The sequence below is a fragment of the Prionailurus bengalensis genome, chromosome C2, assembly GCF_016509475.1.
Source record: "Prionailurus bengalensis isolate Pbe53 chromosome C2, Fcat_Pben_1.1_paternal_pri, whole genome shotgun sequence".
NCBI lineage: Eukaryota > Metazoa > Chordata > Mammalia > Carnivora > Felidae > Prionailurus > Prionailurus bengalensis.
The window spans coordinates 135,725,007-135,752,647 of record NC_057350.1 but is presented as its reverse complement, the minus strand read 5'-3'; the positions used below and the strand labels follow the sequence as shown (position 1 = coordinate 135,752,647).

Sequence of the window (27,641 nt, the reverse complement as noted above, 5' to 3'; positions counted from 1 at the left end):
TGAAAATTAGTTATGTTTCCCAAAGCTTAAACCACTGTTACCATTTAGGTTAATTCCATTCTCATGAATTTTACATGGTCTCAGCCTCTCTCTAGATATAGATACATGATGTACTATATATGAGTATAAATATATACTGTGCATACATATATGTATGTGTTAGTATGTATCTATGTTTATATAGAATGAGATGATTATTTTTTAAAAATATTTTTTACTGTTTTTTATTTATTCTTGAGAGGGAGAGAGAGAAAGACAGTATGAGCAAGGGAGGAGCAGAGCGAGAAAGGGACACAGAATCTGAAGCAGACTCCAGGCTCTGAGCTGTCAGCACAGAGCCTGATGTGGGGCTCAAACTCATGAGCTGTGAGATCATGACCTGAGCCGAAGTCGGACCCTCAACTGACTGAGCCACCCAGGTGCCCTGAAAATAGAGATTATTTTATATGAAATGTTTTATAGCATGTTCTTCATTTAATATTATGAACACTTTTCCATATCAGTAAAATTCTAAAGGGTCATATTTAGTGACCACATAGCATTCTGTTCTGAGATTATCCCTAAGTTAATTTCAACATTTACTTAGCATTTTTATTTTATTTTATTTATTTATTTGTTTTTTTAAAAATTTACATCCAGGTTACTTAGCATATAGTGCAGTAATGATTTCAGGAGTAGAATCCAGTGATTCATGCCCTACGTGTAACACCCAGTGTGCTCGTTCCAACAAGGATCCTTCTTAATGCCCCTACCCACAACCCCTCCAGCAACCCTCAGTTTGTTCTCTATATGTAAGAGTCTCTTATGTTTTGTCCCCCTCCCTGTTTTTATATTGTTTTTGCTTCCCTTCCCTTATGCTCATCTGTTTTTTATCTTAAATTCCACATATGATTGAGTCATATGATGTTTGTCTTTCTGTAATTTTGCTTAGCATAATACACTCTAGTTCTATCCATGTTGTTGCATATGGTAAGATTTCATTCTTTTTTATTGCTGAGTAGTAATATATATATTTATATATATAATATATATTATATATATAAAATATTTTATTTTTTATATATAATTTTATATATTTATATAAAATTTATATATATTATATATATACACCACATCTTCTTTATTCATTCATCTGTTGATGGATAGCACACTGCTATAAACATTGGGGTGCATGTGCCCCTTCGAAACAGCACACCTGTATCCTTTGGATAAATACCTAGTAGTGCAATTGCTGAGTCAGAGGGTAGTTCTATTATTAATTTTTTGTGAAACCTCCATACTGTTTTCCAGAGTGGCTGCATCAGTTTGCATTCCCATCAGCAGTGCAAAAGGGTTCCTCTTTATCTGCATCCTCACCAACATCTGTCATTGCCTGAGTTGTTAATTTTAGCCATTCTGACTGGTGTGAGGTGGTATCTCATTGTCGACATTTACGTAATGTTAAACATTTAGGTTTTCTTTTACACATACACACGTATATACGTGCACCTATAATTTGCAGTGAACCATGCTAATGAGAAATTTAGAGTGCATCTCTCATTTTCTTTGAAGAGTCGTAACCTCCACTGTAGTCTGTGTCTTACAGTTTCTCCTGCAAAATTCATTTTACCTGTCTTCCTTGGTAAGAAGAATACCAGTATTATAGCTGGGCATTGTTACCAATGTTGGAGACTACATTTCCTATCCTCCCAAATGGTTAGGCGTGGCCAAAAGACAAAGCTATGGTTTATAAGCTGTAAGCTGAAATAAAGCATGAGAGTTAGAAGGGAGCAGGGTGGGCATTTTTTCCCTTTCCTTCTTTCTGCTGCCTGCAATGTGGATCTATTAGTATTAGCTAGAGTGCCCATAGTCCTCTTGGAGTGTGAGGCAACTTGGAATAGAAACAACATGTGGTAGAGCAAAAAGATGGAAGGATCTTGATCCCCAATATTTGGAGCTGTCACATCAGCTTTTGATGTCTATTTCTGGACATTTATATGGGGGAAAATTTTCTTCCTATTTTTCCTCTTGTTTAAAAAAGTCATTATATTATTATTACTTAAATACATTTTTTTTTTTAGCTTGGGAAGGGTATGACCTAATCCTACCTGATAAGGGATACCATTGTTTAATACTCTATGTAGACAGTAGGTCAAATATAAGAAAACATGCATTGTATCATGGTAGATTCTAGATCTATGTTGTGAACAAAAGTCTACTTGGAGACTGGAGAGAGATTAATTGATATTGAAAGGAGAATACTTAAAATGATACATAATTTCTGGATTTTTTTGATGACAGTATTATTAGATTTTGTTCTCAAGTGCTTTTAATAATTATTGCACATACGGTTTCAGAAAACACTGGAGGTAGCGTTTACACAAAAACAAACAGAAAACCCCCAAAACCCAAAACAAAAGTAGCCGAAAAAATCAACCACAAACAGTTGCAGATTATATACTGTATTGTATAATTGTCCTATGATTTTTAATATTATTAAATATATTGGCTAGTCACTTTGACAAAGTCAGCTCATAAATATGACTTTTAATGTTCTCATATTAACATTATTGGAAAAATTTTGATAAATGAAAAATTAAAAAAAATTTTATTACTGTAGACTTTTTTTAGTATTGATTCTAATAAAGTATTCATAAATTTAGTGAAATAAATTACACACATTTAAAAAGTTAAAAAACTTTTTTTTTTTTTTTTTAAGAGCACGAGTAAGGGAGAGGGGCATAGGGAGAGAGTGATGGTTTTTTTGTGTGTTTACTTATTTTGAGACAGAGAATGTGAGCAGAGGAGGGGCAGAGAGAAAGAGAGGGAGAGAGAGAATCCCAAGCAGGCTCCATGCTGTCCACACAGAGCCAGATGCAGGGCTCGAACTCACAAACTGTGAGATCATGACCTGAGCCAAAATACAGTCAGACACTCAACTGACTGAGCCACCCAGGTGCCCCTGAGAGAGACAGAGAGAGACAGAGAGAGCGAGAGAGAGCGAGAGAGAGAGAGAATATGTTAAGCAGGCTGCATGCTAGGTGTGGAGCCTGAGGTGGGGCTTGATCCCCTGGGATTGTGACCTGAGCCAAAATCAAGGGTTTGGACACTCAACCAACTGAGCCACCCAGGTGCCCCAATAAACTTTTTTTTTTGAACGGTTTCAATTTTACAGAAAAACTGAGCAGAAACTACAGAGTTCCCATATATCTATTTATTCTTTGAAGGATATAATTTTTTTTCCCTAGGTATTCCACTATATACAATGTTATACACATAACAAACAACTTTACATCTCTGAACCGAATATGTACTATAAGAGGAAAACCATACACTGCTAAAAATCATTTTACTCTAACCTAAGGTTTCTCATCAGCACTATTAACATTTTAGGCCAGATAATTCTTGGGGGGGTGTCTCTTCTGTGCATTGTAAATGTTTATTAGCAGCATCCCTGATCTCTACCCATTAGATGCCAATAATACCAGTTGTGACCACCAAAAATGTATCCAAACATTGCCAATGTTCCTTGGGAGGCACATTGTTCTCCAGTTGAGAACCCCTGCTCTAACCAATTTGTGATGTTTTAGGATTTGCTGTATTTTTTTTGGGTGGGGGTCAGATTTAAGGGGCCTTTAGTTCAAGGAGTTGTGTAGAGAGAGAATCTTCCCTTCCACTTGGGGGCATAGGCAGTATAATAGTTTTACTGAGCTTCAGTTTCCTTAACTGTGAATAGGTAAAATATTACCTAACTGAAAGGTTGTTTTGATAGTTGATTGAGATACATTATATAAAAAACTTTGGTTAATTTTAAATGTTGTGCTATCTTGTTTGAGTTTATTCTTTGGAATGTATAGAAAACCCATTTCAGAGTTCTTATTTCTGTGGGCAAGGCTATCATAGTTTGGGATCTACTATTTATGGACTTCAAGAGTATTATTACCGTGGGTAGACAAAAACTTTAAATGTTCAGCGAAAACTCATTTATGAGGTCAGTTGTGTTTTGACTCTTTGTGGTGCTCTAATTAGATTGTCACTATATTCAAATGTTGTAGTTAAGTGATCTCCTGTATTCTTTCAACGACTTTGGGCTTCTCAAATTGAGGATAGCCAATCACATTGTCCTTCAAAGTTTTTGTCCTCATATCTGAAATCCTGCCAATTGTGACAGCTGGTGTGTCAGCTCCAATAGAGGAAGCTAGCCTCTGTCAGCATGTACTTGGTCCACTAAAGACTTCTAAAAACTTTGCACAGTTTACAACAAATGTCCACTTCTCATTGCTACTTTGTAGAATTATAAAACCTTATTCATTAGTGATGAAATCTTATCTGTAATAATTAAGCTTATTCTTATTGTTCTACCTCTGCAGAAAATTTGCAAAGACTTTGAGAAGACAGGAAAATTATCAGAAAGACAGCGCCATTATACTGTAAGTATTGCTTTGAAAAACAAATGTAAGTTAAGAATATTTTAAGTATCCAGTTGTTCCAGGGGAAAATATGTTAGGCAAAGATATTATATGTAAAATATAGAGCAGGATATATTATAATCTTATTAATAATTTATAAGAACTAATCCAATGCAGTCTTTTAAAAATTGAAAATGTGTTTTTATGTATTGAGATGAGGATTTTACCAATACCATTGAAAAATATTTCTAATTCTAACAAGGATTGATCTAGTTTATGTACATTTGCTTATTTAAAACTATCAGAATCCAGAAAATCATTGTAGTTTTGTAGGCTTGTGATTTGTTTGGGTGACTTATTGTTTAGGTTATTTTGCAGAATTATTTATTTGCTGATTTATTTATGTATTTCATTATTTATTTATTTGATTATTTAGTAAATTATTTATCTGATGAATTATTAATACATCTTCATGACATGCTTTAAATTATTTATAACTTAATTTTGAGTTTATTGCTTTTAGAGGCTGCATTGTTACTGACTAGTTTTGATTTTTTTCTTTGCGGTTCTTTAAAATTAAAGTATTAGCTCTAAGGCAAAAGTGTATTCATTGCAATGGCCATGGGTTTTTCTTTCTTTCTTTTTTTTTTTTTTAAGTAATTTATGGTAGAGATGAAATTCCAGTTATGCTTTGTTTAGCTCTAAATTTACCTGTTTAGGGTTACTGATGATAGAATGTTTATGTGTTGTGTACATACTCATTGTAGAGTCACTTACAAATTAATGATATAGCCTATAGTATGTAAACTGAGATTGAACATGTAAACCTCAGTCCACATTATCCTTTGTATCTCTAAAGGACAGGTCTGCATTTCTTACTTGCTTTAGAATCATGAATAGAGTCTTATTTTATTTTAGTGGCAAATCTATTTTACTACTGGGATATTTTTAGGAAAGTTCAGAGAAATGAAGTCCAACTTACATTTGGATCCCTGAGATATAAATTTGACTGATGAAGCCTTTGTTTTTTTTAAGTTATCATTATATGTGTATTTGGCAAACCGCATGATGTTGGTATAGATTTTTATATCAGTCATAATGATTTATTTCATATCATATCTCTCAATGGAAAGTTTTATACCACTTTATTTTAATGAACTAAAATGGACAAGGGCCTTTATAAATGCAAGCTATAATTTCTCTGACTTGAGCTAATAATTCTCTTTTGTAAAGTTTCTATTTTTAACCAGATAAGGTATTTCTTCTTTTGTCTGATTCTATTTCATAAGGTAGTGCAGTTATTAGGGCTCTCTTATTGAATAGGTTTAATGAATAGGTTAAGTAGTTGTTTGGGTAAAACAGTGTTGTGTGCAGAACTAGGTCTTCTGTGTTTGCTTGTAGTGAGCTACTGTGTACTTTACAATTTTAACATTTCAGAGAGAGGCAGCATTGTACAATTCAAGTTAGAATTTCTTATTTTGAAATATTGAGTATATGAATGTTTAATTGGAATATTGCCTTAGTATCTTCATATACTTGTCTTAAAGGAAGTGATTTCATTTGATTTCTATAGATGGATTTAAAAATGTGAGGCGCCTGGGTGGCTCAGTCGGTTGAGCGACCGACTTCGGCTCAGGTCACAATCTCAAGGTTTGTGAGTTTGAGCCCCGCGTCGGTCTCTGTGCTGACAGCTCAGAGCCTGGAGCCTGCTTCGGATTCTGTGTCTCCGTCTGTCTCTGCCCCTCCCCCACTCATGCTCTGTCTCTCTCTGTCTCAGAAATAAATAAACATTTTTAAAAAATTTTAAAAAATGTGCGTATCATACATATCCGTGACTTCTGTTTTGGAGATGAACAACCACAAACACTGTCAGATACGGAATTTTATTTCAAAACGCACTTCAGTATGCCACTGTGGACTTCTTTTGAAGAAGAAAGCCACCTTCTCCAATGTTGAATAAGATCTACTATGTGAGTTGTCATGACAATATTCCCAGCCACACTGTTAATACTTATTTGTGGAGTATTAGCTGTGTTACCAAGTGGTCTTCATTGGAAAATAAACATGTGTGTGCACACACATGCACACACATGGGAAGTTTTCTCCTGACATCAAAATAATTTTTTAGGATTTGGTTTTAGAAGGAGACATTAATGGAGATTGTCATAATAATAGCTAGCATTTATTGAGCACTTATGTGCAGGTACGGTGCTTATATCTTTTACATGGATTTTTTGTTTTTCACAGTGAGATAAGTACAGTTATTGTCTTCATTTTATGAATGAGGAAACAGAGACTTGGAGGTGTCAAGTAACTTGCTCATTGCCACCTACCTGGCAATAAGTGTTGGTGCTGGGATTAGGACTCACTGAGTCTGACTCTTCAGGGTCTTTCTTAGCCCATTACAGTTTGCTTGTATAGTTGGTATTAAGCAGGTTTTTTTGTGGCGTGTTTTTTTTGTTTTTTTTTTGGACTTGTTTTTGAGAATGTAGTTATTTATCTCTGATAGGTTTAACTTGCTAAGTATATTCATTTTGTGTTACACTTGGACATCTTTTTTTATTTAAAAAAAATTTTTTTTAATGTTTACTTATTTTTGAGAGAGAGAGTGTGCACGTATGAGCACATGTGAGCAGGGGAGGGGCAGAGGGAGAGGGAGACACAGAATCCAAAGCAGGCTCCAGGCTCTGAGAACACTTGGACATCTTTTTTAAACAGGAGGAAGAACTTGAGCTTCTTGAATTTTCTGATTTGATTCTTCTTGTAATCCTGTATAGTGGACCAGAATTATGTAAAGAAGAATTTGTGCCTCAGGGAGATTGTATGGTTTACCTTGTAGATGTCCAACACTCAGATCTTTTTGACTTTAAGCCCAAGGCCATTTCCAGGGCTCTCTTAGGTCAAATTGGATTTCTTTATTAAAAAAATGGTATTGTCAGGGTTAGATACATATATATTGTTGAAAGAATGATTAAGAGTCTGATGTGTAAGCTTTTATAAGAATGACCACAAACGTACTATTAAATTAACTCTAAATATAGTGTTTTATATACAGTTAAGCATTTTAACACATACATAAAAAGAATGAGAAAATAACCAATTGTGATTTTAAACACTTAAATGTAATTATTTAAAAGATTCTACAGAGCCTCCAGGAGAAAGGAAAAATGTTGTCAATTTGGTGTGAGACTAAGAGAACAGGATCTTTCTAACTCTATTTGCTACCTGAAAACAAAGGGCAGTCTTTCTCACCTTGGGTCTGAAGCACACAAAGAACATCAGAAAGCAGATGAGCTAGAGTTAGATAGCAGTAGAGTTTGGGTGATGTTGGTATGAGTGCCCTCAGTAGCTGCATTTGTATGAACAGCAGGGTACTGTGTGAATCACTCAAAGTTTTAAGTTAGGGTTTTCAAATAAATAATTAATATGACATCATAAAATGCCCCAAACCTATGAGTTAGTTAATATGAAATACTGTAATAGCTAGGATGACCATATAATTTATCTTCCAATTTAGGACACGCCATTACTAGTGTGGTAGTAATATCTCACATGCCTATTGAGTAATTCCTAATACCCTTATATAACATATATTTAACAGGAATCTTAATTCACATACACTATCTTTAAAAATGTCTGATTTTATGATAGAACTTCTTTTGCTAGTATTTATGTTTTTGTTAGCTATACACAGCAGTTTGTGGCTATGACTTTTATAAAGTGTGACTGATGATGTTTCACAGCTTATGGAGCCTATTTTCAAGGTGAAAGTAAAGAGGTGTTGCTGTTGGGAACAGAAAGATGAGGATAGCAAAGTTGCTCATGGTATAGTAGAGAGTTCTAAAGGTTCTCTTGATGTCATACATTACAGGATATTCTGTGATCATTTTGCCTTGTAAATCTTTTAATTGGTGGCATATTTAACGTTGTACTGAAAATGAATTCTATTTGTTACACCTTCAGAATTGATAATTTTATGTTTGATGATCCAATGGTTCCCGGCTGCCTCCCCCCCACCCCCCCCCCCCAAAAAAAAGCCCCACCATGTTACATGTCATATATATTGATATGTTGGCAGTTTGGCGAAAATATCTTTGAAAACCACTGTTTTTTTCCTTAGTGAAATGTTGTATAGGAAAATAGGAATCTCTAGAAAAGGGTGGTTTTTTGTAGTTTTCTTTTTAATTCCCTATTGACAGATATTTATCTAAAATAGCATATTACATTATTAAAGTCATAACTAGATTATTAAAAGTTCCAGTTTATTTGCATTTATAGATGATTTGTTAAGTTGAACCAGGTAACCACACTGGCATATTTGTGTTTGAATATATAGTTAAAAAAAAATTCTTGTGCAATAATTCTTACTCATTCATATGTATAATATTAGAACCCTTTTCATTCAGAAAAGCCTATTATGCCTCGTAACAAAGGAGGAGCTTCCTTATATTCTGCCTTGAGTTTGCCACAGTATAAAGTACTTTGTAAAATACTACTGTAGTTCTAAGAGTAATAATATAACTTCTGTGTTGGCTCTGAGAGAAGCTCCTTTATAATTGTGACAAGTGAAAGTACAGCCAAAGGTCAGGTTGAACACAAAATTTCTTTCACACCTCGTCCGTTTTGTGGATAGCATGTGAAGTAGTGTGGGTCCCTGCACTGATATTTTAAGAGAGCAACCCAAGGTTGTTCCCGTGGAAATGTTTCAAATACCTTTCTCCCTAACCTCCCATGCGGTTGCTAAATTTGGCATGAATGTATATTTGAATCCTGGACTAATTAAATGGAACCTTATTAAATTTAAAGTTTGCAAAATAAAAAAGGGGACTCTTAGTAAGGATTTCTTGGGGCACCAAATAATACTGATATGAGTCTTTAATACTGAATATTATGAATGCATTGTCTTGGTGTTGATGTTGCTCAGTGAAACTGTGAACCCCAAACAACATAGCAACAACAAAAACAGAAAGTAAAATCCACACAAATGTAGTTATAGAAGGATGGCATGCCTATATGTGTACAGTTTATTGATTATATCATATTTGTGACTTTAATTTGGTTAAGTAAAAGTTGGAATATTAAAAAGATTATAGAAAAACTTTCTATTAAAAATTATATAAAGAGGATATACATATGATCCAGGTTGGTTATCAAATCTGTTTGTCATTCTGTTTGCACAACATCAAAAAATACAGGTCACAGAAAGGATATTTGGAAGAGGATAAAATTGGCAGGTTACAGTTTTTAGTATAATTGATAAAAGTGTTTCTTTTTGTTTTTGGAACATTTTTTTAAAGTTGTTTTTCCTACTGCAGTATGCTCTTTTCTATGAGTCTTCCAGAATAATGATTTAGAAGGAAGAGTGGTGCTCCTTCAGAAGAGAAATTTTGGAAATTAGTAGAGATGTTTTTGTTTGTCACAATGATTGTGGGAGTGTTTCTGGCATTTAATGGATGTGGATCAGGGATGCTATGTATCCTATAGTGCATGGGACCGTCTCAGACTACAGAAGATTGTCCTGAGTACCACATAACTTTTGAGTGGGTGCTTGCTTAAATTATCTTTAAAGATAAAGCAATAATGCTTTCGTGTGTAATGATACAACTTTTTATAAGATTAGTTACATGAAAGATCTGATACTTTGGGGGAAGTTTGTGTGGGGAGGCTTAAGTAGAATAAAGAAATCCTCTTAAAATTCTATGTAATTTACTTCACACATTCTTTCCACATCCTGATTTATATATAGCATTTAAAAAAATATATATATATAGCATTTCTAACTAGAAATTTAGTTGTAAAGTTTTCAGTTCAGTAATGCAGTTTACTGGAGGCTCAAGAATACTGATTGCAAATATGTAAGAAGATATTTAAGGTTTTTGTAACAACAAACTAAATTTTAAATTAATGGATCTCATTGAATTTTATTAGTTAATATGAATTATATAAAGATATTTCATGATTGCCATCCTAAATATTAAAATTTCATTTTTTAGAATAATTATAATGAGTTAAAATTATATTTAAAAATTGTTTATTTTTATGTTGCCTAGTCTTCGGTAGTACTCTGATATTATCTCTAGTAGTTTATTATGTAACTTCTCTGTAACTTTTTATGTTACATTTCCTTACTCGCTCTATTTACTATTTTCTCTTTTAGGAAGATACAGCTTCTATCTATTGTATTTTTTTTAACTATCTTTTTTTTTAAGTTTATTTATTTGGAGAGAGAGAGAGAGAGAGAGAGAGAGAGAGAGAGAGAGAGAGAGAGAGAGAGCGCTCTAGCAGGGGAGGGGCAGAGAGAGGGAGAGAGAGAATCCCAAGCAGGCTCCATGCTGTCAGCACAGAGCCTTGAGTAGCACTCGATATCACAAACCGTGAGATCATGACCTGAGCCAAAATCAAGAGTTGGATATTTAACCTACTGAGCCACCCAAATGCCCCATCTATCATATTTTTAAGTACTAGAGACTTAATGTATATATGTCTTGACAATGTGGTAGCATTCCTGGGATATATTGTAACTGCACTGTACCACATCTTAGCATAGGTAATTGTTTGACACTGCACTTAAAAGTAAAATCCAGGTCAGTTGCACTAACAACCACGTTTCATAATTTTTTCCATTTCAACAGTTTATGATTTGTTTTGGCATTTTAGTTATTATTTCATTTAAGCTTCACATTAGATTAGTTTTGTCTGCAATCACTTATCTCAACACTGATTTTCATTCTGGAGTTCTCCTATGCTACTTACTCTTTTTTCATTTTTTCCTGTAGTTTTTGTAGAGAATGACTTGTTCTTTCATCTCTTCGATCCAAACTTATTTATTTATTATATATAGATGCAAATATGTGACTTTTATTCTTTCTTCTTAAGTAGCTGTGCCTAAGCATTTATTTAATAAAATGTGTATTTTGATATAAATTACTTTTATTTTTCATTAATATTATGATTATGGAATTAGTATTGATTAAAAAATTCTGTGTGTAGTTATATTTTATTATCTCTGTACTTCATTTCAGGATAGTACAGGGAATGAAAGGGGTATGGGATCTGGTGGGATTGAGAATCACTGTTGTAGAAATGTGTGCTTATTCCTTGTAGCTCTTCCAACTCGTGTGCTTAAAGGATTCTTCCAGCATAAATTGGAGCTTCTATCAAAACCAACAATTTGGAGTGCCTGGGTGGCTCAGTTGATTGAGGGTCCAACTTGATTTTGGCTCAGGTCATGATCACAGGGTCTTGGGGCCGGCCCCGCTTTGGACTGTCTGTCTGTCTGTCTCTCTCTCTCCTTCTGCCCACTACCCTCCCCCCCCCCATTAAAAAACAGGGGAGCTTGGGTGGCTCAGTTGGTTAAGCATTCGACTTTGGCTCAGGTCATGACCTCATGGTTTATGAGCTTGGGCCCCACATCAGGCGAACTCAAGTCCCTCAGTTACTCATGTGCTCTCTCTCCCTCTCTCAAATAAATAAATAAATAAATAAATAAACAAATCCCAACAATTCATGTAGAAATTAAAATTTCAGCCTAAACACTCTTCTAGTTAGGAATATAGGGACTTATTCTGATTTCTTTGATATTTTATAAATGAAAATTAGTTGCATATGAAGTATGTGTAATAGATTGAAAGATGAGATTTTATTTTGTCTATAAGATACCCAAACAGAGTGGGCACAGTTTTTCACATAAAATTTGAAAAATTACTAATGCTAATTAATCAGTTTTGGGGGGGGATTCTGAAATTAATGAGTGATATACTGATTTGACAACCATATTGAACTGTTGCTTATGTCTCTAAATCATTCTCTTGCTTCATGAAAGCTATACTGTTACATTTTGTTATTGGTTTTGTAAATGAAACATAATTATAAAATATTGTAGTTAAACCCTGTCAGGAGTGAAAATGTCTTCGTATGCATTTCGGTATAGATACATGATTTTGTTTATCTTCAAAGTGATACTGTTTTACAATGCATGTGAGCATAACAGTAGAGATGAATGTGTAGCAGTTTGGCAGTCATTTGATACTGGTTTAATGTAGATACTCAATCTGAAGACTAATGGCCATTGCCATGGGGTTTCCCTCCAATCTTACAGGCATCTTTGCCTAGGCAAAGAATACTTCTAATTGCTTCCTCTAGTGTAGTTTGCTATGGGTACTATTGAGCTTCCATTTTCATTCATGTTGTGAAGTATTGAGGTGATCCAGAAGGTCAAGAATTTTTTTTAAGTTTGTTTATTTTAAGAGAGAGAGCGTGTGCATATGTGTGCGCACATGAGCCAGGGAGGGGCAGAGAAAATCACAAACAAGCTCCATGCCCAGCTCGGAGACTGACACAAGGCTCAATCCCACAAACGTGAGCTCATGACCTGAGACAAAACCAAGAGTAAGATGCTTAACTGACTGAGCCACCCAGGCACCCCTAGAAGGTCAAGGATTTGATATCCTCTGAGGTTGGATAGCTTTGCTCTGGTCTCTCTCTGCAGATTGCAACTCATTGCCTTTTTTCTGGCTTAACTTCCTTATTATATGGACATAGATCTTAGGAAAGGTTAAAATGACTTCATTTTATTCTCAGACTTGATGAATAGTTTGGTTGGGTATAGAATTTTAGGTTGTAGATAGTTTATTTTAGAATTTTGAAGGCTTTGTTTTATAGCATTCAGTGTTGCTACCAAGAAGTTCATTGTCTTTTTTCCCCTCCCTCTACATTGTTTTCTTCTGTGCATGACCTGTTTTTATTATTCTGAAAGCTTTTAAGATCTTTATCTCTGAGTTTTTATGATGATGTGTCTTGGAATGGGTTTTATTCATTGTTTATACTGGGACTTCAGAGGACCTTTTCATTCCAGAAGCAGGTGTTTTCAAGTTTGGGGAAGTTATCTTCAATTAATTTATTCTTACTGCTTGTTAGTTTTTTTCTAGTTCTCTTATTTGCAGATTTGCCACCAGGGTAGTAGAGGTGGCATGTGTGAGACTGGATGTTATTATACTGTGGATAAAATAGTTTGCTTCTCCTTGCTATCTTTTATGAAAAGTTCTCTTATGAGTTACTTCCTTTAATATGTTACTTCTCTATTTTGCAATAATTTGAGGTCTTTTTGGGGTTTTATGAGGGAAAGGAAATAAGCCTATGTGTTAATCTTTGTTGACTCAATCTTTCTATGTGCTGTTCACTGCTTACCTCTTTTCCTAGTTAACTTATCCTGCAAGATGCAGCTCTAAAAAGCTTTCTCTGATTTCTCACTGATGTCAGCTCACTTCCTACAAACCTGTGTAGAGCACTTACTGTATCAATTATTATCTTATTGGTTATCTTTGTAATAAAAATAAGAGTTGTACTATCTTTACCAATATTTCTGTACAAAAATAGTATTTCCTAAATGAATGAAAGCATAAATAAAATATAGAAATGAGATAGGGGCACCTGAGTGGCTCAGTCAGTTGAGCATCTAACTCTTGATTTGGGCTCAGGTCATAATCCCAGGATCTTGGGATCGAGCCCTGCGTCAGGCTCTGTGCTAAGTGTGGAGCCTGCTTTAGATTCTCTCTCTCCCTCTGCTCCTCTCCCCTATTCGTTCTGTCTCTCTTTCTCTCTCAAAAAAAAAAATTTTTTTTTTAAATGGAGTGCCTGAGTGACTCAGTCAGTTAAGCTTCTGACACTTGGTTTCAGCTCAGGTCATGGTCTCACCCTTTTGTGAGATTGAGCCCCATGTTGGGCTCAGAGCTAATAGCAGGGAGCCTGCTTGGGATTCTCTCTTCCTCTCTCTCTGCCCCTCCCCCATTTGCATGCATGTGCATGCTGTCTCTCTCTCTCTCCCTCCCTCTCTCTCTCTCAAAATAAAAAGAAAAGAAATGAGATAGATAATAGGTAGAAACAGTACAGTTTTGTCAGAAGAATTATAGTTATTTCTTCTTTTAGTCCTATTTAATTAATGTTTGAATAAAAAATAAAACTTGGTAGATATTTACTTTTAGTAAAATATTAATACTGTTTGTGTCCTCAAATGTCTTTATATTGAAGCTAATGTACCAAGTAGTCATGAGAATTTCAGTGTAAGAGAGCATCTTTCTTAATGAATTTGATTAGGAATTAAGCTATAAGATATTAAAAAAAGCAACTAGCGAAGAGTTATATATTAAGGAGAGTACAACGAAATCATAGGAAAGAGGCAAGAATGGAGAAAAACTCTTGTCTTTTGGTTAACATAGAATTCTAATAATTCCACATAATAAAATTGAAAATTCTAAGAAAACAAAATATATTTACTAGTTTTGTGAAAACTTTCTGTATCCACAGACAAAAGGAAAACATCTGCATTAGCACAAGATTTTGTTAAAGGATCTTCGTCACTCTCTTGAATTTAAGTTTCACCATCAGAATGACCTGTTGTCTCTTTGTGGGAAATTTTCCTTTGTTCATAATTTTGTTTTGTTTTATCAGTTTAACTTTAATGGTAAGAAATAAAGTTTTAAACTATTTGACTCATGACTCCTGTTTCCATATAAGTTAAAATAAATCAATCAGGAAATATGTATTGAGTACATAGATGTCCTTGCTTGGTGTGAAGGCAGGTTCAAGAGGTATTCGCTTTGAGAAGGTGCACTTTATTAAGATGAATACACATAAGAAGTGGCAGGTACAAAGTTCAGTAGGATGAGAAATGTCTCAAAATTGTATATGGTTAATTACCAAAGAATGCACAGATGGGATTTATAGTAAATTTAGCTATTTTTAGTAGAATGTTGACATATTCTTTTTTTTTTTAATTTTTAAAAAAATGTTTATTTTTGAGAGAAAGACAGACAGTGAATAGGGGGGTGGGCAGAGAGAGAGGGAGACCCAGAATCTGAAGCAGGCTCCAGGCTCTGAGCTGTCAGCACAGAGCCCTACGTGGGGCTCGAACTCAGGAACCATGAGATCATGACCTGAGCTGAAGTCAGATGCTTAACTGAGTGAGCCACCCAGGCGCCCCTGAATGTTGACATATTCTTAAGTTATATCTTACATGGTATATATAAAAGCAGTAAGGGTTAATAACTTGATGAAGTTACTTAATGTGTTCTGAATTTTATTTTTAATATTTCTCTCTCATTTTAGCCCATAGACCCAGTATCTTCAGGGCTTAGTCATTGTTCTCCTTGAGTTTGTTTACTAATTAGAAATGTTCTTAGAATTACATAGAATTACTCTTAGGATATTACATTTTTCACCTATTAATTCATATATGTACTGTTATTATGTGTGTGATATGTTTTATACTATTATAATATTCATGTACTATTATAATGTTTGTATAAAATCATTCACATTTCAGAAATTAGGATTATACCAGAAAAGGTGATTTTTTTTTTTTTTTTTTTTTTTTTTTGCTGTGTGTTAATGTGCTTCATAAAGTATGGTTTGACTTCTTTGGTTTTTGTCCATGTATTTTTATTTAAACTCAGCATTCATATGTTTCAACAGTCATTTCAGGATAAAGCTAGATATATTTTTTCACCCAAATTCACTATTTTTTTTCTATCTTGTAATTCATTTGCAATTTGATGAAAATATTTTTTTAGCTGGGCCAGTTTCACATGTGGACTGTCTCTACCATCCATCCCCAACAACTCCATCTCCTCTCCTTGTCTTTTATTTTGTATCCCATTTCGTATGATAGATGACAACAGAACCCAGTACACACACAAAAATATTATGAAAAACTCAAATCAAGTGCAGAAAGGTTTATGGAGAAAATGTAATTATGTTATTGTACAAACTTTTACAATGTTGTCTAGCAAGCTAGAACTGCCTAACAGATGTGACTACTTCATTGTTTCAAATTTATGCCAATCAGAGTTGATAGGATTTGATCACACTCTAGTAGATTTATGAGATAAATTACAATATTGCATGACATACTTCAGATAGAAAACATCAGTGTAAGTTGAATGTGATTTCTTGTGTAAGATAACAAGCCAGTAATTCTTTAAATAAGATGGTTTCTCCTTTAAAAGAATTTTTATCAGTTTTTGTGAAAATTAACACTATCTCTGATATTTTTTTCATGGTGACAAAAAAGTATATTAAACTTTTGTTTTAGTGTACAAATGTGATTGTAAATGAGTGGCATCTTGTTTCTATTTAGATATAGATGACCTGTCAAATTTCCAAAGGCCTGTAAAGAAATGAGGCTGAACTTAAAAGAAATTTGACTGCAGAAAATTTTAAGACAGGATAAAAAGCTTGTCATCGTGGTACTTCTTTATTTTATTTTAAGTGTATTTATTTATTTTGAGAGAGACAGCGAGTGAGCACGAGCAGGGGAGGGGCAGAGAGAGAGGAGAGCGAGAACCCAAGCAGGCTCTGCACTGTCAGCGCTAAACCTGCCCAATGTGGGGCTCAAACCCATGAAACGGGATGTCATGACCTGAGCTGAAATCAAGAGTCGGACACTTAACTGACTGAGCCACCCAGAGGCCCCAGGTACTGACTTTTTTAGAGTAAGGTTTCATTAGATAAGTCTTACTAGGAATTTTCTTTTTCTTTCTTTCTGTTTTTTTTTTTTTTAACAAGTAGAAGTTTAATACTTCACACAAACAAAGAAAATGAGAAAGAACGTATTCACTAATGAAGTGATGGGTTTCCCCAAGGAAGTTAGAGCCAAGGAATGGGAGTGAGGTTCTCAGTCAAACCTGTTTGTTCTAACAATGAATGATAGAAGCAGTTATTTAAAAGTCCCTGCTAAGATTGTTTTTAGCTTCACTTAGGAAGTCTACATGGTGGAATCCCTCAGTTTAATTTTGAGATGAAAGCATGGAGTCTCTTGAGAACTTGATATGAAAATGTTACTAAGTCAAATCATTTGTGAAAAGAGGGTAGTGGGGCGCATGCGTGGCTCAGTAGGTTAAGCTCAGGTCATGACCTCCCAGCTTGTGGGTTCCAGCACAGCGTCAGGCTCTGTGCTGACAGCTCAGATCCTGGAGCTGCTTCGGATTCTGTGTCTCCCTCTCTTTCTGCCCCTCCCCTGCTCACTCTCTGTCTCTGTCTCTCAAAAATAAATAAAATATTTTAAAAAAACTAAAAAAAAGAAAAGAGGGTAGAATTTTTAGTTTCTTCAATTAAAATTTAAAAATTTTAGAATATGGAGAGTAGCCAAACTGATTATTATTAATATTTTTTAAAGAAGATAGACCCTCGTTTTTCAGGGAAGGGTATTGTAAAATCCTCCTAATTTTTTTTTTCAGAAAAAAAGTTATTTACATCATGGTTTAGGTTTAAAATATTTAAGAAATATTCCAAATGTTTACAGATGTCTAGAGGATAAGTAGAACAGGCAACCTTGTATTTAACATGCAGAATTAGTATGTTAACATTTGCTGTATATATATTGTAAAAGCCTTTTAAAATCCTTCCTTTTACGAAGATTACTACATCTTGAAATTGGTTTATATCCTTTCTGTCCATGTTTTTAGACTAGTAGTACCTTTATGTGTTCAACATGAGAGTTCTTACAAACTGAAATATTCTATTAGAATTTATGTAGTTTGTTTTTTTTTTTAAAATCCTTTTTACCCAACAATGTTTCTGAGCTGTTGCTTCTAATTTTACATTTAGTTACTAATTTTAACTGTTATCTACCTAATATTCCGCGATAGGACAACATCAGTACCACAGTTGCTGTATCTGTTTGCTTTTTGATGGACATTTAAGGGTCAGGACACTTTGCACAGACTTTTGCACAGATACTTGTGTGGCTCTGCAGTGCCCAGGGTGTTCGGTACACGGGTCGGGCTGCCATCAACTCTTACAGCACTGTATCCAGGTTCTGGTACTCAGCAGCATTCTCAGGCAGTTTCGTGCTGTCCTCTTGTCTTGCTGAAGTTCCTCTGCTGTTAAAAGCCAATTGCGAAGAAGCCTGCATAAAATCTTGTTATGCTGCTCTTTAAAAAAAACACAAAAACAAAAAGCAAAAACCATTCTTCTATCCTTTCTCCACTCTGTATATAAGAACATAAAATCTGTATCTTTTTTGGTGTTTGTTTGAAAAAGATGCCTTTTGTTATATTTTCCAGTTTTTACATTTTTGTTTGATTTTAACCTGTGGGAGGCTGGGACCTATGCTATCTGGGGGGTTATTTTTCCATAGCAACAGGTGCACTGGGGTCCGTGCATAAATAAGACATGATTTTGCTTAATATGAACAATGTGATTTTGAGCCCAGTTAGTTATGTAACTGTTTCATTTACTAACTGTGAAATATTGAAAATGATACACTCTTATTTGTGAACATTTTGGAATTTTTTTAAAGATTATTTGAAAATTTTATAATCTAAATTACATTCTTTGGGTTCAAATTTATATTATAATTTTCACAAGTCAGGCTTATTTTAATGCATTTTATATTTTGGTAGAAGTCATACATTTAAAAGTATACTTAAACATATATTAAACACTTAAGATTTGGATTATGATGCACTCTAACCGTTGAAGAGAAAGCTGTCAGTTTATGAAATTCTTTGACTTTGTGCCCAGCAGCTTGAAGCTGCCTCATACCATGCCAAATATTAGAATATTACTATTATTAACCCTTTCACTGAAAGTATTTCATCTTGAAATAAAAAAGATGGAATATGTTATTAGATCTGTATCATTTCTTACATATCCGTAGTTTCAAAAAGCTGAAAAATGTTTATGCTGTGTAATAAACAGATGCTGCTCTAACAATGCAATACATTATGTACCAAAAATGATCTCTGTTTTAATCATAGATGCTGATTTAATGAGACAAGACTAGCTTACATCAAAAATGGATTTAGGATGTGAGTTTTTTTTTTTTTCTGTCTGTGTTTTTTCTACATAATTAATAGACATACCTTTTAATGTCAGTGTCAGAATATTTTTGGAGTATTTATTTCTTTGGTTTTTACGTGCGTTTTCTTTTTTAAATTCCTAGGAGAATGTAATTGTCTCATAAACCCATTTAAAATAGTAACAAAATTTTAAAGAAGATACCTCAGTTTTGCCCTGTATTAAGTCTGTTTTGCATGAAAATGATTCTTAACGTGTTGTTGTTGTTTTAAAGTTTCTACCTTTTTTTTTTTTTTTTGAGTGAAGACTTTGTTTTTTACATAACTTATGGGGGAGTTTTAGGTGCGACCGTCAATTAGTCCATGAATTGCCTGTTGGGAGATGGTGACGCTTGAGGTTTCCAGTCTCTCTGATGCAGGGTACTTAGGTTACTGTGCCCAGAGTTACTGGAACCTTTCCTAATCTATGAGAGAGCTCTTCAGTGGGCTCTACTTACATTTCCTCTTCCCTTGATTTTATTTTCTCAAACTCAACTGCAGTCGCTGACTTTGAGCTCTTAAATTCTCCTACATCTGGATTGTACATCTCAATCGACAAATTTGCCTTGCATATGGTCAGATAATTCTATATTTGGAAGAATATTCCTATTGTGTGTTTTATTCCGTTGAATCTAGCAGAGTTAAATGTAGTTTGGATGCATAGGGAAGAATTAATGATGGGAAGATACAGAGTTGGTAAATTATTTATTCTGGCCCCGAGGAAGCTGAAAAGCTGAGTGAAAGACTAATAAATCATTTGTGGTAGTGCTGGTTGTCACTTCCAATTATTTTAGACGGTTTTGTGATAAACTGCAGCACCTGCTAGATATCCGCACACCCTCCCTTGATGCTGGTGGTGCAGCTTGTTTAGTCGATTATCAGAGGCAAGTTTGTGTAAAGTTTATTTAGGTCGGAAAGGAAATTGCTCTTTTTAAGTCAATTTTGTTGCCTTTTTTCATCGTTTTGATTGCTGAAAGGATTCCTGTGACGTGGCAGGGACTCTGGAATGTACATACCACTTTAGCCAGGGGAGACTCTCTTTATCTTTTGTTAAATTAAATACTTGAAGGATTGAGCTTCTTTGTTATTCCCAGACTAATTAAAAACTACTTCTGCTGAGATGATTAGTATGCTGAAGATCAAAGCATCTTTTTGATACCACACCATTTAATAGAAAACCACTGCTGCTGTTTGACCAGACCTTTCTTCATCATTCTTTGTTACTAATGGCCGAGGCTCTGAAATCAGCAGCTCTAGAAGGTAGTGAGGTCCCTCTTTGCATTGGTCCTGAACTCAGCTGCTGAGATCCTTGGAGGCATAAAAACAACTTGAAAGAAAGCTTAGCTAAGACTGGTCTGGTGGTAGCAGTGATGAGATAGAGCTCTCTAAAACTCCGTGGAAATAAATTGTGAATATTACCTAATGTGCATGCTTGAAATTCTGGTCAGCTCTTTTGTTTCTATCAGAGTTTAATTCTTGTTTATTATTTTGGTCCCAGAGCACAAAAATTTTTGTTTAATACAGAATAACTTTGTTTTCATTGAGACTTTTAGCTTTAATGTAAAAATATGGGGTATTTGAGAGGACTCTTAAGACTATATATAAAGAAATAATCTCGATAAGTGTCTTGTATTCATTCAGTCACACTTTTACTAACTTATTTCTCCTCATGAACATTTATTAAGTTCATGTATTCCTGGTGTCTGGGAACAACTACTACTATTAGTTATAACTGATTCTTTTTTTAGAGCTTACAGTTACCATGTACTACTGTAAGCATTTTATATATATTAGCTCATTTCAGTAAGGCTTTTACTTACTGTTCTTATTCTTATTTTACAGAGGACCCTTATGGAGTGATAAGGCCATAGTGATCTCATTTTTCCTTTGAAGTCTGTACAAAGAGGGAAGTATTTATGATAAATCTTAATTAATTAGGTTTAGAATTTCAATCAAAATGGCATTTGAATTTCCTATTATATACATTCTTTCACTTTAATTCTCTACATAATTAATCATTATTATATTCTTATGACGAAGAAATTGAAGTTTAAAGAGATTAAAACACTGTTTTAGGCTAATCAGCAGTTTAGAGGTTAAGGAGCTGGGATTTGAATCAAGATCTGACCGCCTCTGCACTCTATTGAGGAATTACAAACCCTAGTCTTGATAGTCTCTTGTTTGGTGAGCAGGGGAAAGTGGCTAATAGGAGCCCAGGCTACTGCAGAGCCTTTCCAGAAACAGGCTCAGGGTCCCTAGATGTAGTGGGGTTTTTTGTTTTGTTTTGTTTTTGAGAGAAGTTAAAAATCTGAATCTTTTTATGTGGAATGTTCAGATTTTTAAGTCTTGGCAGTTTATTCGGGATAAGTTGTTTGCCTACTGCATGTGAATGCCGCTTTGTGACTTTTGCATATTGCCTTTGGTAGAATTTGTTTTAAACGTAAGTTTCCCTTCTAACTTTATCCAGTTGAAAGCTAGAAAGAGTCTATGAAAGAGTATTAATAGGATAATATCAGTGGAATTACATACTTTGGGGAGATTAACAATAATTATTCATTATTTTAGTAATTTTTTTTAGTTTATGATATACCTCAGGTGAGTTTTAGTTGAACTTGGATTTCTAATTATCGTGGGATGCTACTAATTTAAATACGCTCTGGCATAGAACATAAAATCAAAGAATAAAAAAGTCAAATTAGAATCTTAAAAATCTAAGCAGGTATTAAAAAATGTAAATGCTAATTGAAACTCTCTCAGTGTTGTGCCTTTGGTAACAAATCCTATTATTCCCTCCTTTCCCTACTTATATTCATTTATTTTCCTATGGTATGAACCATGTGGAGGTTTAAGATACATGGAGTTTTTCACTGAAATGCCTTTATCACATTTATAGGTAGGATAATACAACATGTGGAATGTTGTGACTTTTACGTTGTGAAACTTTGTGAAATGGAATTTCACACAATTAGTCAGAGGCCTTTATTTATATGGAGTATTACCCCAGTAGCACTTTTTTGGTGAATGGGAAGCTGAAATAAAAATCAGTGGTTGGTTGTTATGCTTTTATGTTACTTAAAATACAAATAATGTATCCTTGGAGACAACTTCAGTGTCATTTCATCAGTGATTGAAAAAAATCGAGACTAAATTTAGTTGTTAGGATAGAGAGTTCTTTGCAAACCAGGTTAATATTTACTATTTCAAATTTATTATTTCAAAATAATTTTTCTTTATGAATTTTTAAAGCCTGTGTTATAAGGAAAGACATTCCATCCAGAATCACTAGCTCTTTCAAAAAGAGCGTAATCAATTATGAATTCTTTAGTTTGTCCTTCAGATTCTTTATGTATTACTTAATATATAAATAAAATACTTGTTACTGACTTAATTTTTCTCAATTAGAGTTTTTGGACTTAAAGCATTTTATTTAATAGTATTCACCTATTGGTCAAATTATGGCTTTAAAAATTTAATAGAAAAATATTTTACCGTGTCTTTTTTATTTTAAGAACAGTATATACTCATTACAGAAAAATTGAAAAAATAAAAACCACACATAATCCCACTACTGAGAAATGACTAGCAAACCCCTTTCTTGGAGGTTTTTTTTTTCCTTTTTCACTTTGTCTGGTTAGCATTTTGTATTTATCTTTTCTGTGATATTAGTCATAGTTTAGTGATTTGTTTTTATTTTTATTTATATATATATATTTTACATATATATATATTGTAAAGTTTATTTATTTATGAAAGAGAGAGAGCAGGGGAGGGGCAGAGAGAGAGAGGGAGAGAGAGAATCTCAAGCAGGTTCTATGCTGTCAGGGAGAGCCTGATGCAGGGCTCGAACTCACAAACTGTGAGGTCATGACCTGAGCTGAGATTAAGAGTCAGACGTGTAACTGACTGAGCCATCCAGGTGCCCTAGTCGATTGGTGTTTTGAAGGACATTGTAATATTTGACAGAGTTCAAATGCATATCCTTCACAAAACTTGTCATCCAGTACCTGGAAGTAAATTCTCCTTCCTGACTTCCATGTGAGTATACTTGTATTATGATACCTTGTAGCTATTTATATTTTACCCCAGCCATCTGGAGGGTAAGCACTCTCTTATATTTTCTTTATATTCTTATAACAGTTCCTGACTGTTGAATGAATAAATGAAAATCGATCTTTTAAATGTTTAAAAAAATTTTTTTATTGATTTTTGAGAGAGGGATAGAGAGAGTGCAAGCAGAGGGGCAGAGAGAGAGGGGGACAGAGGATTTTAAGCAGGTTCTAGCTGACCGCAGTGAGCCCATTATAGGGCTCAAGCTCATGAACTGTGAAATCATGACCTGAGCTGAAGTTGGACACTCAACTGACTGAACCACCCAGGTGCCCTGAAAATAGATCTTTAATTTGTCTCCTGCATTTACCAATTGAAACATCAAAATGGCAGCATATATATATATATATCTCAATGGAATTTTTATAATTTTAATGGGTTGTACAAGTAGGGCTTTTGTGGGAATGTGATTATACTAAGAAATCAGTGAAGTTTATGGAGCTAATAATCCTTCCTAGATCCTAAGATCTACCTGGTCTTCTACATCATAATTAATTAATGAAGATTTACTATGTTCAGATTTGCCAAATCTAATTTGAAGAGGGAATTTTGCTAAATAAGTATCTATTTAAAATATTACAGTATTAAAAACCTGCAAAAGAAAAACTGACTTATTGGAAGGTTTGTAATTAAAGTGGAGCATGAGAAATTTAAAATAAAAAAATTTAGATATGGTAGATCTGTTCTGGTATTCTTTAGATAGAAGGTAAATCACAGTCCTAGAGGTGATTAGGCCTTCAGAAATTCTCTTCTTATCAGTAGGAAACTGAAGTTTTAGGACATAAATAATTGGATCAGAGTCATAAGACTGCATTGTACCTAATGCTTATCACTAATGTCTGCTCAAATAAGTTTTGAATGAGTAAATTAAATGCCTTATATGTAAGAAGGTGATGAAACTTCACCATGTGTCCTTTAGGAAATTTATAACTGAAAACACTTACCATCAATGTGTATATTAGAAAACAGGATGTTTGTATTCCTTAAAAATATTTATGCTTCAAAGAGAAGAACTTAGAAGACATAATACTTATTAAAGTATTATGGTAATGTAAAGGAAGATTAAAAAAAGTGGGTTCTAGTTAGCTTTGTTTCTAGCAGCGCTTTGACTATATTATTGGAAGGTATCCTTGGATAAGCTTTGTGGAAACTTTTCAAGTTGGAAGATTTCAGCTGGAGTGTCTAAAGGGTCACTTAAAAAAAACAAAAACCTCTATATTAAAATAAAATGTGTCCAAGCTTTAAAGAAAAGATCTCAGAGTTTGCAGATGATCCTAAAATTGGAGCTAGAGGAAATAATGAGGAACAATGCAATCAGATTCAAAAAGATTTGGATTGTTTAGGTGATTGGGCCAGCAGATGGCAAATGCAGTTCAGTGTAGACAAATGTAAAATAATTATCGTAGGAACAAAGAACCAATCATACAGCACACTGATCAGGAAAAAATTTGTGGTTTATTGTAGGAAAACCATTGAAACAGTTAACCCGGTGCACAGCTGCAGCAAAAAAGGCAAGCAAGAAACCAAATTAGCAGACGGATAGAATATAAAGCAAGAGGCAATACTTATAGTGTATTAAGAAACTTGCTAGACCCCATCTAAATTACCCAGTCTAGTATTGGTTGCTAGAACCACTTTAGAGAAAGTAAATTTTTGCCTTGGAAATAGACAAGAAATTGTAACAAGCAAGTCTAATAATGTTAAAGAGATTTGAACTAATTTTTCTGAACTTTGAACTTGTGAGCTTTTATAGATTCGAGCGTAAAGGCACTTCATTCAGGTCTGTCCACTATCAAAGCTTGACCTTAGTAGAGAATGCATATGGTTTCAGCTGCCTAGGGCTTTACCTAATCCCCCTTCTAGTTTAGGTAGGAGGCTGCTCCTCACATCTCTCAAAGAAAGAAGCCTAAAAGCTGGCATGATGAGGTCCTTCTGTAGTTTGAGAACTGTACCACACCTTGGCACCAGAGAGATCATGGGCATGAGAGCTAAGAGCTGCTGATGAGATGCTCCTTTCTGTCCTGTAATGCTGGATGCGGTAACATGTTGCAGGGTTCATTCTAGGCTGTGGAGGCAGGACTTTGGTTCCTCATTCTCCAACCTAGTCTCAATTTTTTTGAACTACCCAATACTCAGCCAATAGATTCCTTTTTGACTTAGATTAAGCAGAATGTGTATGTTGTTTATAATAAAGAACCCTAACTGGTACATTGGTAATGTTTTGCTGTTTTAGCCTTGCCATTGCCTTTTTTTGTTTTTCAGTGTGTTTGCTTTGTTTGGAGCGGTATCTCACTATAAATCATATCTTGGATGAGGGGAAGAAAGCTAAAATGCAAAACCCGTCTCACTCTCTTCTCTCACAGTCTTTCTCATAGTTGAAAAGATGCAAGAAAAATACTATCAGCATCAATAATTCTCTTGTAAAATTTGACTGTATCTGTGCAACTGAATAGCATCACTTTGTTAAAAATGGGTGTTTGGCATTCAGTCTGTTTGTAAAAATAGTGTATATACATACCTTTATATATTTGTGGGATCTTTAGAAAGCATTTCCATATTTTATTTTGGATGATTTTCTTAGTGTCACATGAGTACTAAGTTGTAGATCAGGGTATACTGTCCAGTGTTTTTTGTTTTATATTACTGTTGATTACTGAATATTTGTTCAATGAAATATTTTGAAGAATAATAACACTTGTGAATTAAGAATTGTGGATTATACTTTAAGTTTTTGGTGAGTTGATTGGTCAATATTTAGAATTTGATCTTTTCACACAAGCAATGTTTTATTTATTTATTTAAAAAAATTTTTTTGGGGGCGCCTGGGTGGCGCAGTCGGGTTAAGCGTCCGACTTCAGCCAGGTCACGATCTCGTGGTCCGTGAGTTCGAGCCCCGCGTCGGGCTCTGGGCTGATGGCTCAGAGCCTGGAGCCTGTTTCCGATTCTGTGTCTCCCTCTCTCTCTGCCCCTCGCCCATTCATGCTCTGTCTCTCTCTGTCCCAAAAATAAATAAATGTTGAAAAAAAAAATTTATTTATTTATTTATTTAAAAAAAAATTTTTTTTTTCAACGTTTATTTATTTTTTTTGGGACAGAGAGAGACAGAGCATGAATAGGGGAGGGGCAGAGAGAGAGGGAGACACAGAATCGGAAACAGGCTCCAGGCTCTGAGCCATCAGCCCAGAGCCCGACGCGGGGCTCGAACTCACGGACCGCGAGATCGTGACCTGGCTGAAGTCGGACGCTTAACCGACTGCGCCACCCAGGCGCCCCACAAGCGATGTTTTAAATAGTGGTTAGATTTTCTATTTATCAAATATGTCATATTGACTTGTATTTAAATTGTTAGTCCAGTGTATGGATGCTTGAGGCATAGCCACATGTAAAGTGAGAAAAAAGTAATAGAAGTTTCTTTTTTTGAGGGATGTTGCGAGGGCTATTACCTGGAAAAATTTTGAAGTAATCAAGAATTTGTCTTTGAGACTTTCATCATTCTTAAATGTGCAATGGAACCCTTCCCATAGAAGGATTGTCCTTGAGTCCATTACTCATAAACCTGTAGATTGCTAGAACTCTTACCCTGACCTAAGACTGTATGTATCATGGCATCCATGGCATGCCCCTGCCTTTTAAAAAGTAAGGATGCCAGGATTCAAGTTTGACTCCCCCTGCAACCCTGCCCTATTGTATTGATTATGGATGGCGTTAGGGAGAAAGCTGTATGACTGCACTAGTTCAGACATCTGTATGAACCCTTTCTTACAGATTATTCTTTTATGAAGAAGATACTTCATTCTTTGACATTTTGGTTAGTGTATCTCAGTGAAAGAAAGACATTTGTCTAGGGTTCAGGGAAATGTCTTTGGTTTGTTGCACCATTAGGGACTGCCTATATTTTATACATGTCTGTATAATAAAGAAAATCAGTATACTTGGAAAATGATTTTGCATATGTGAATGTTAAGAGTAGCTGAGGTTTTCCATTCTAACCTTTAAAGTATTTGAGATCTTCAATTTGTTTTTTCCTGATCCTGATCCTATACATGTGTAGAAAGAGCTATCTGGGACATGGGGCTGAAATACTTAGTAGATGATTACTTTCTGTGGTTGGTATGCCAGACTGCTGAAGACTGATCTGCATATCTTCAAGGTAGCATAATGGGCCTTTTAGGAGTAGAATTAAGACCCTGTGCCTCAGTACTTGCCCTCCCAAGAGCAGTTTATCTGCCTTGCCTGCATGCATCACAGGTTCCTCTGTGGTTCGGGATCTGCAGCTAGCGTTTTCTGTTGACGCTTGCAGTTGAGCTCCACT

The 27,641-nt window shown here is 34.6% G+C and overlaps 1 protein-coding gene across 11 annotated transcripts in view; it reads left to right on the top strand.

Annotated features, from left to right (window-relative positions):
• TBC1D5 (TBC1 domain family member 5) overlaps positions 1-27,641 on the top strand; it is a 548,599-nt gene that overhangs the window by 40,247 nt on the left and 480,711 nt on the right. For all 11 annotated transcript variants that reach the window (XM_043595489.1, XM_043595488.1, XM_043595478.1 and 8 more), the window contains exon 2: positions 4,350-4,409. The gene's annotated coding sequence lies outside the window, so the exon portion shown is untranslated. The remainder of the gene's footprint in view (positions 1-4,349; positions 4,410-27,641) is intronic.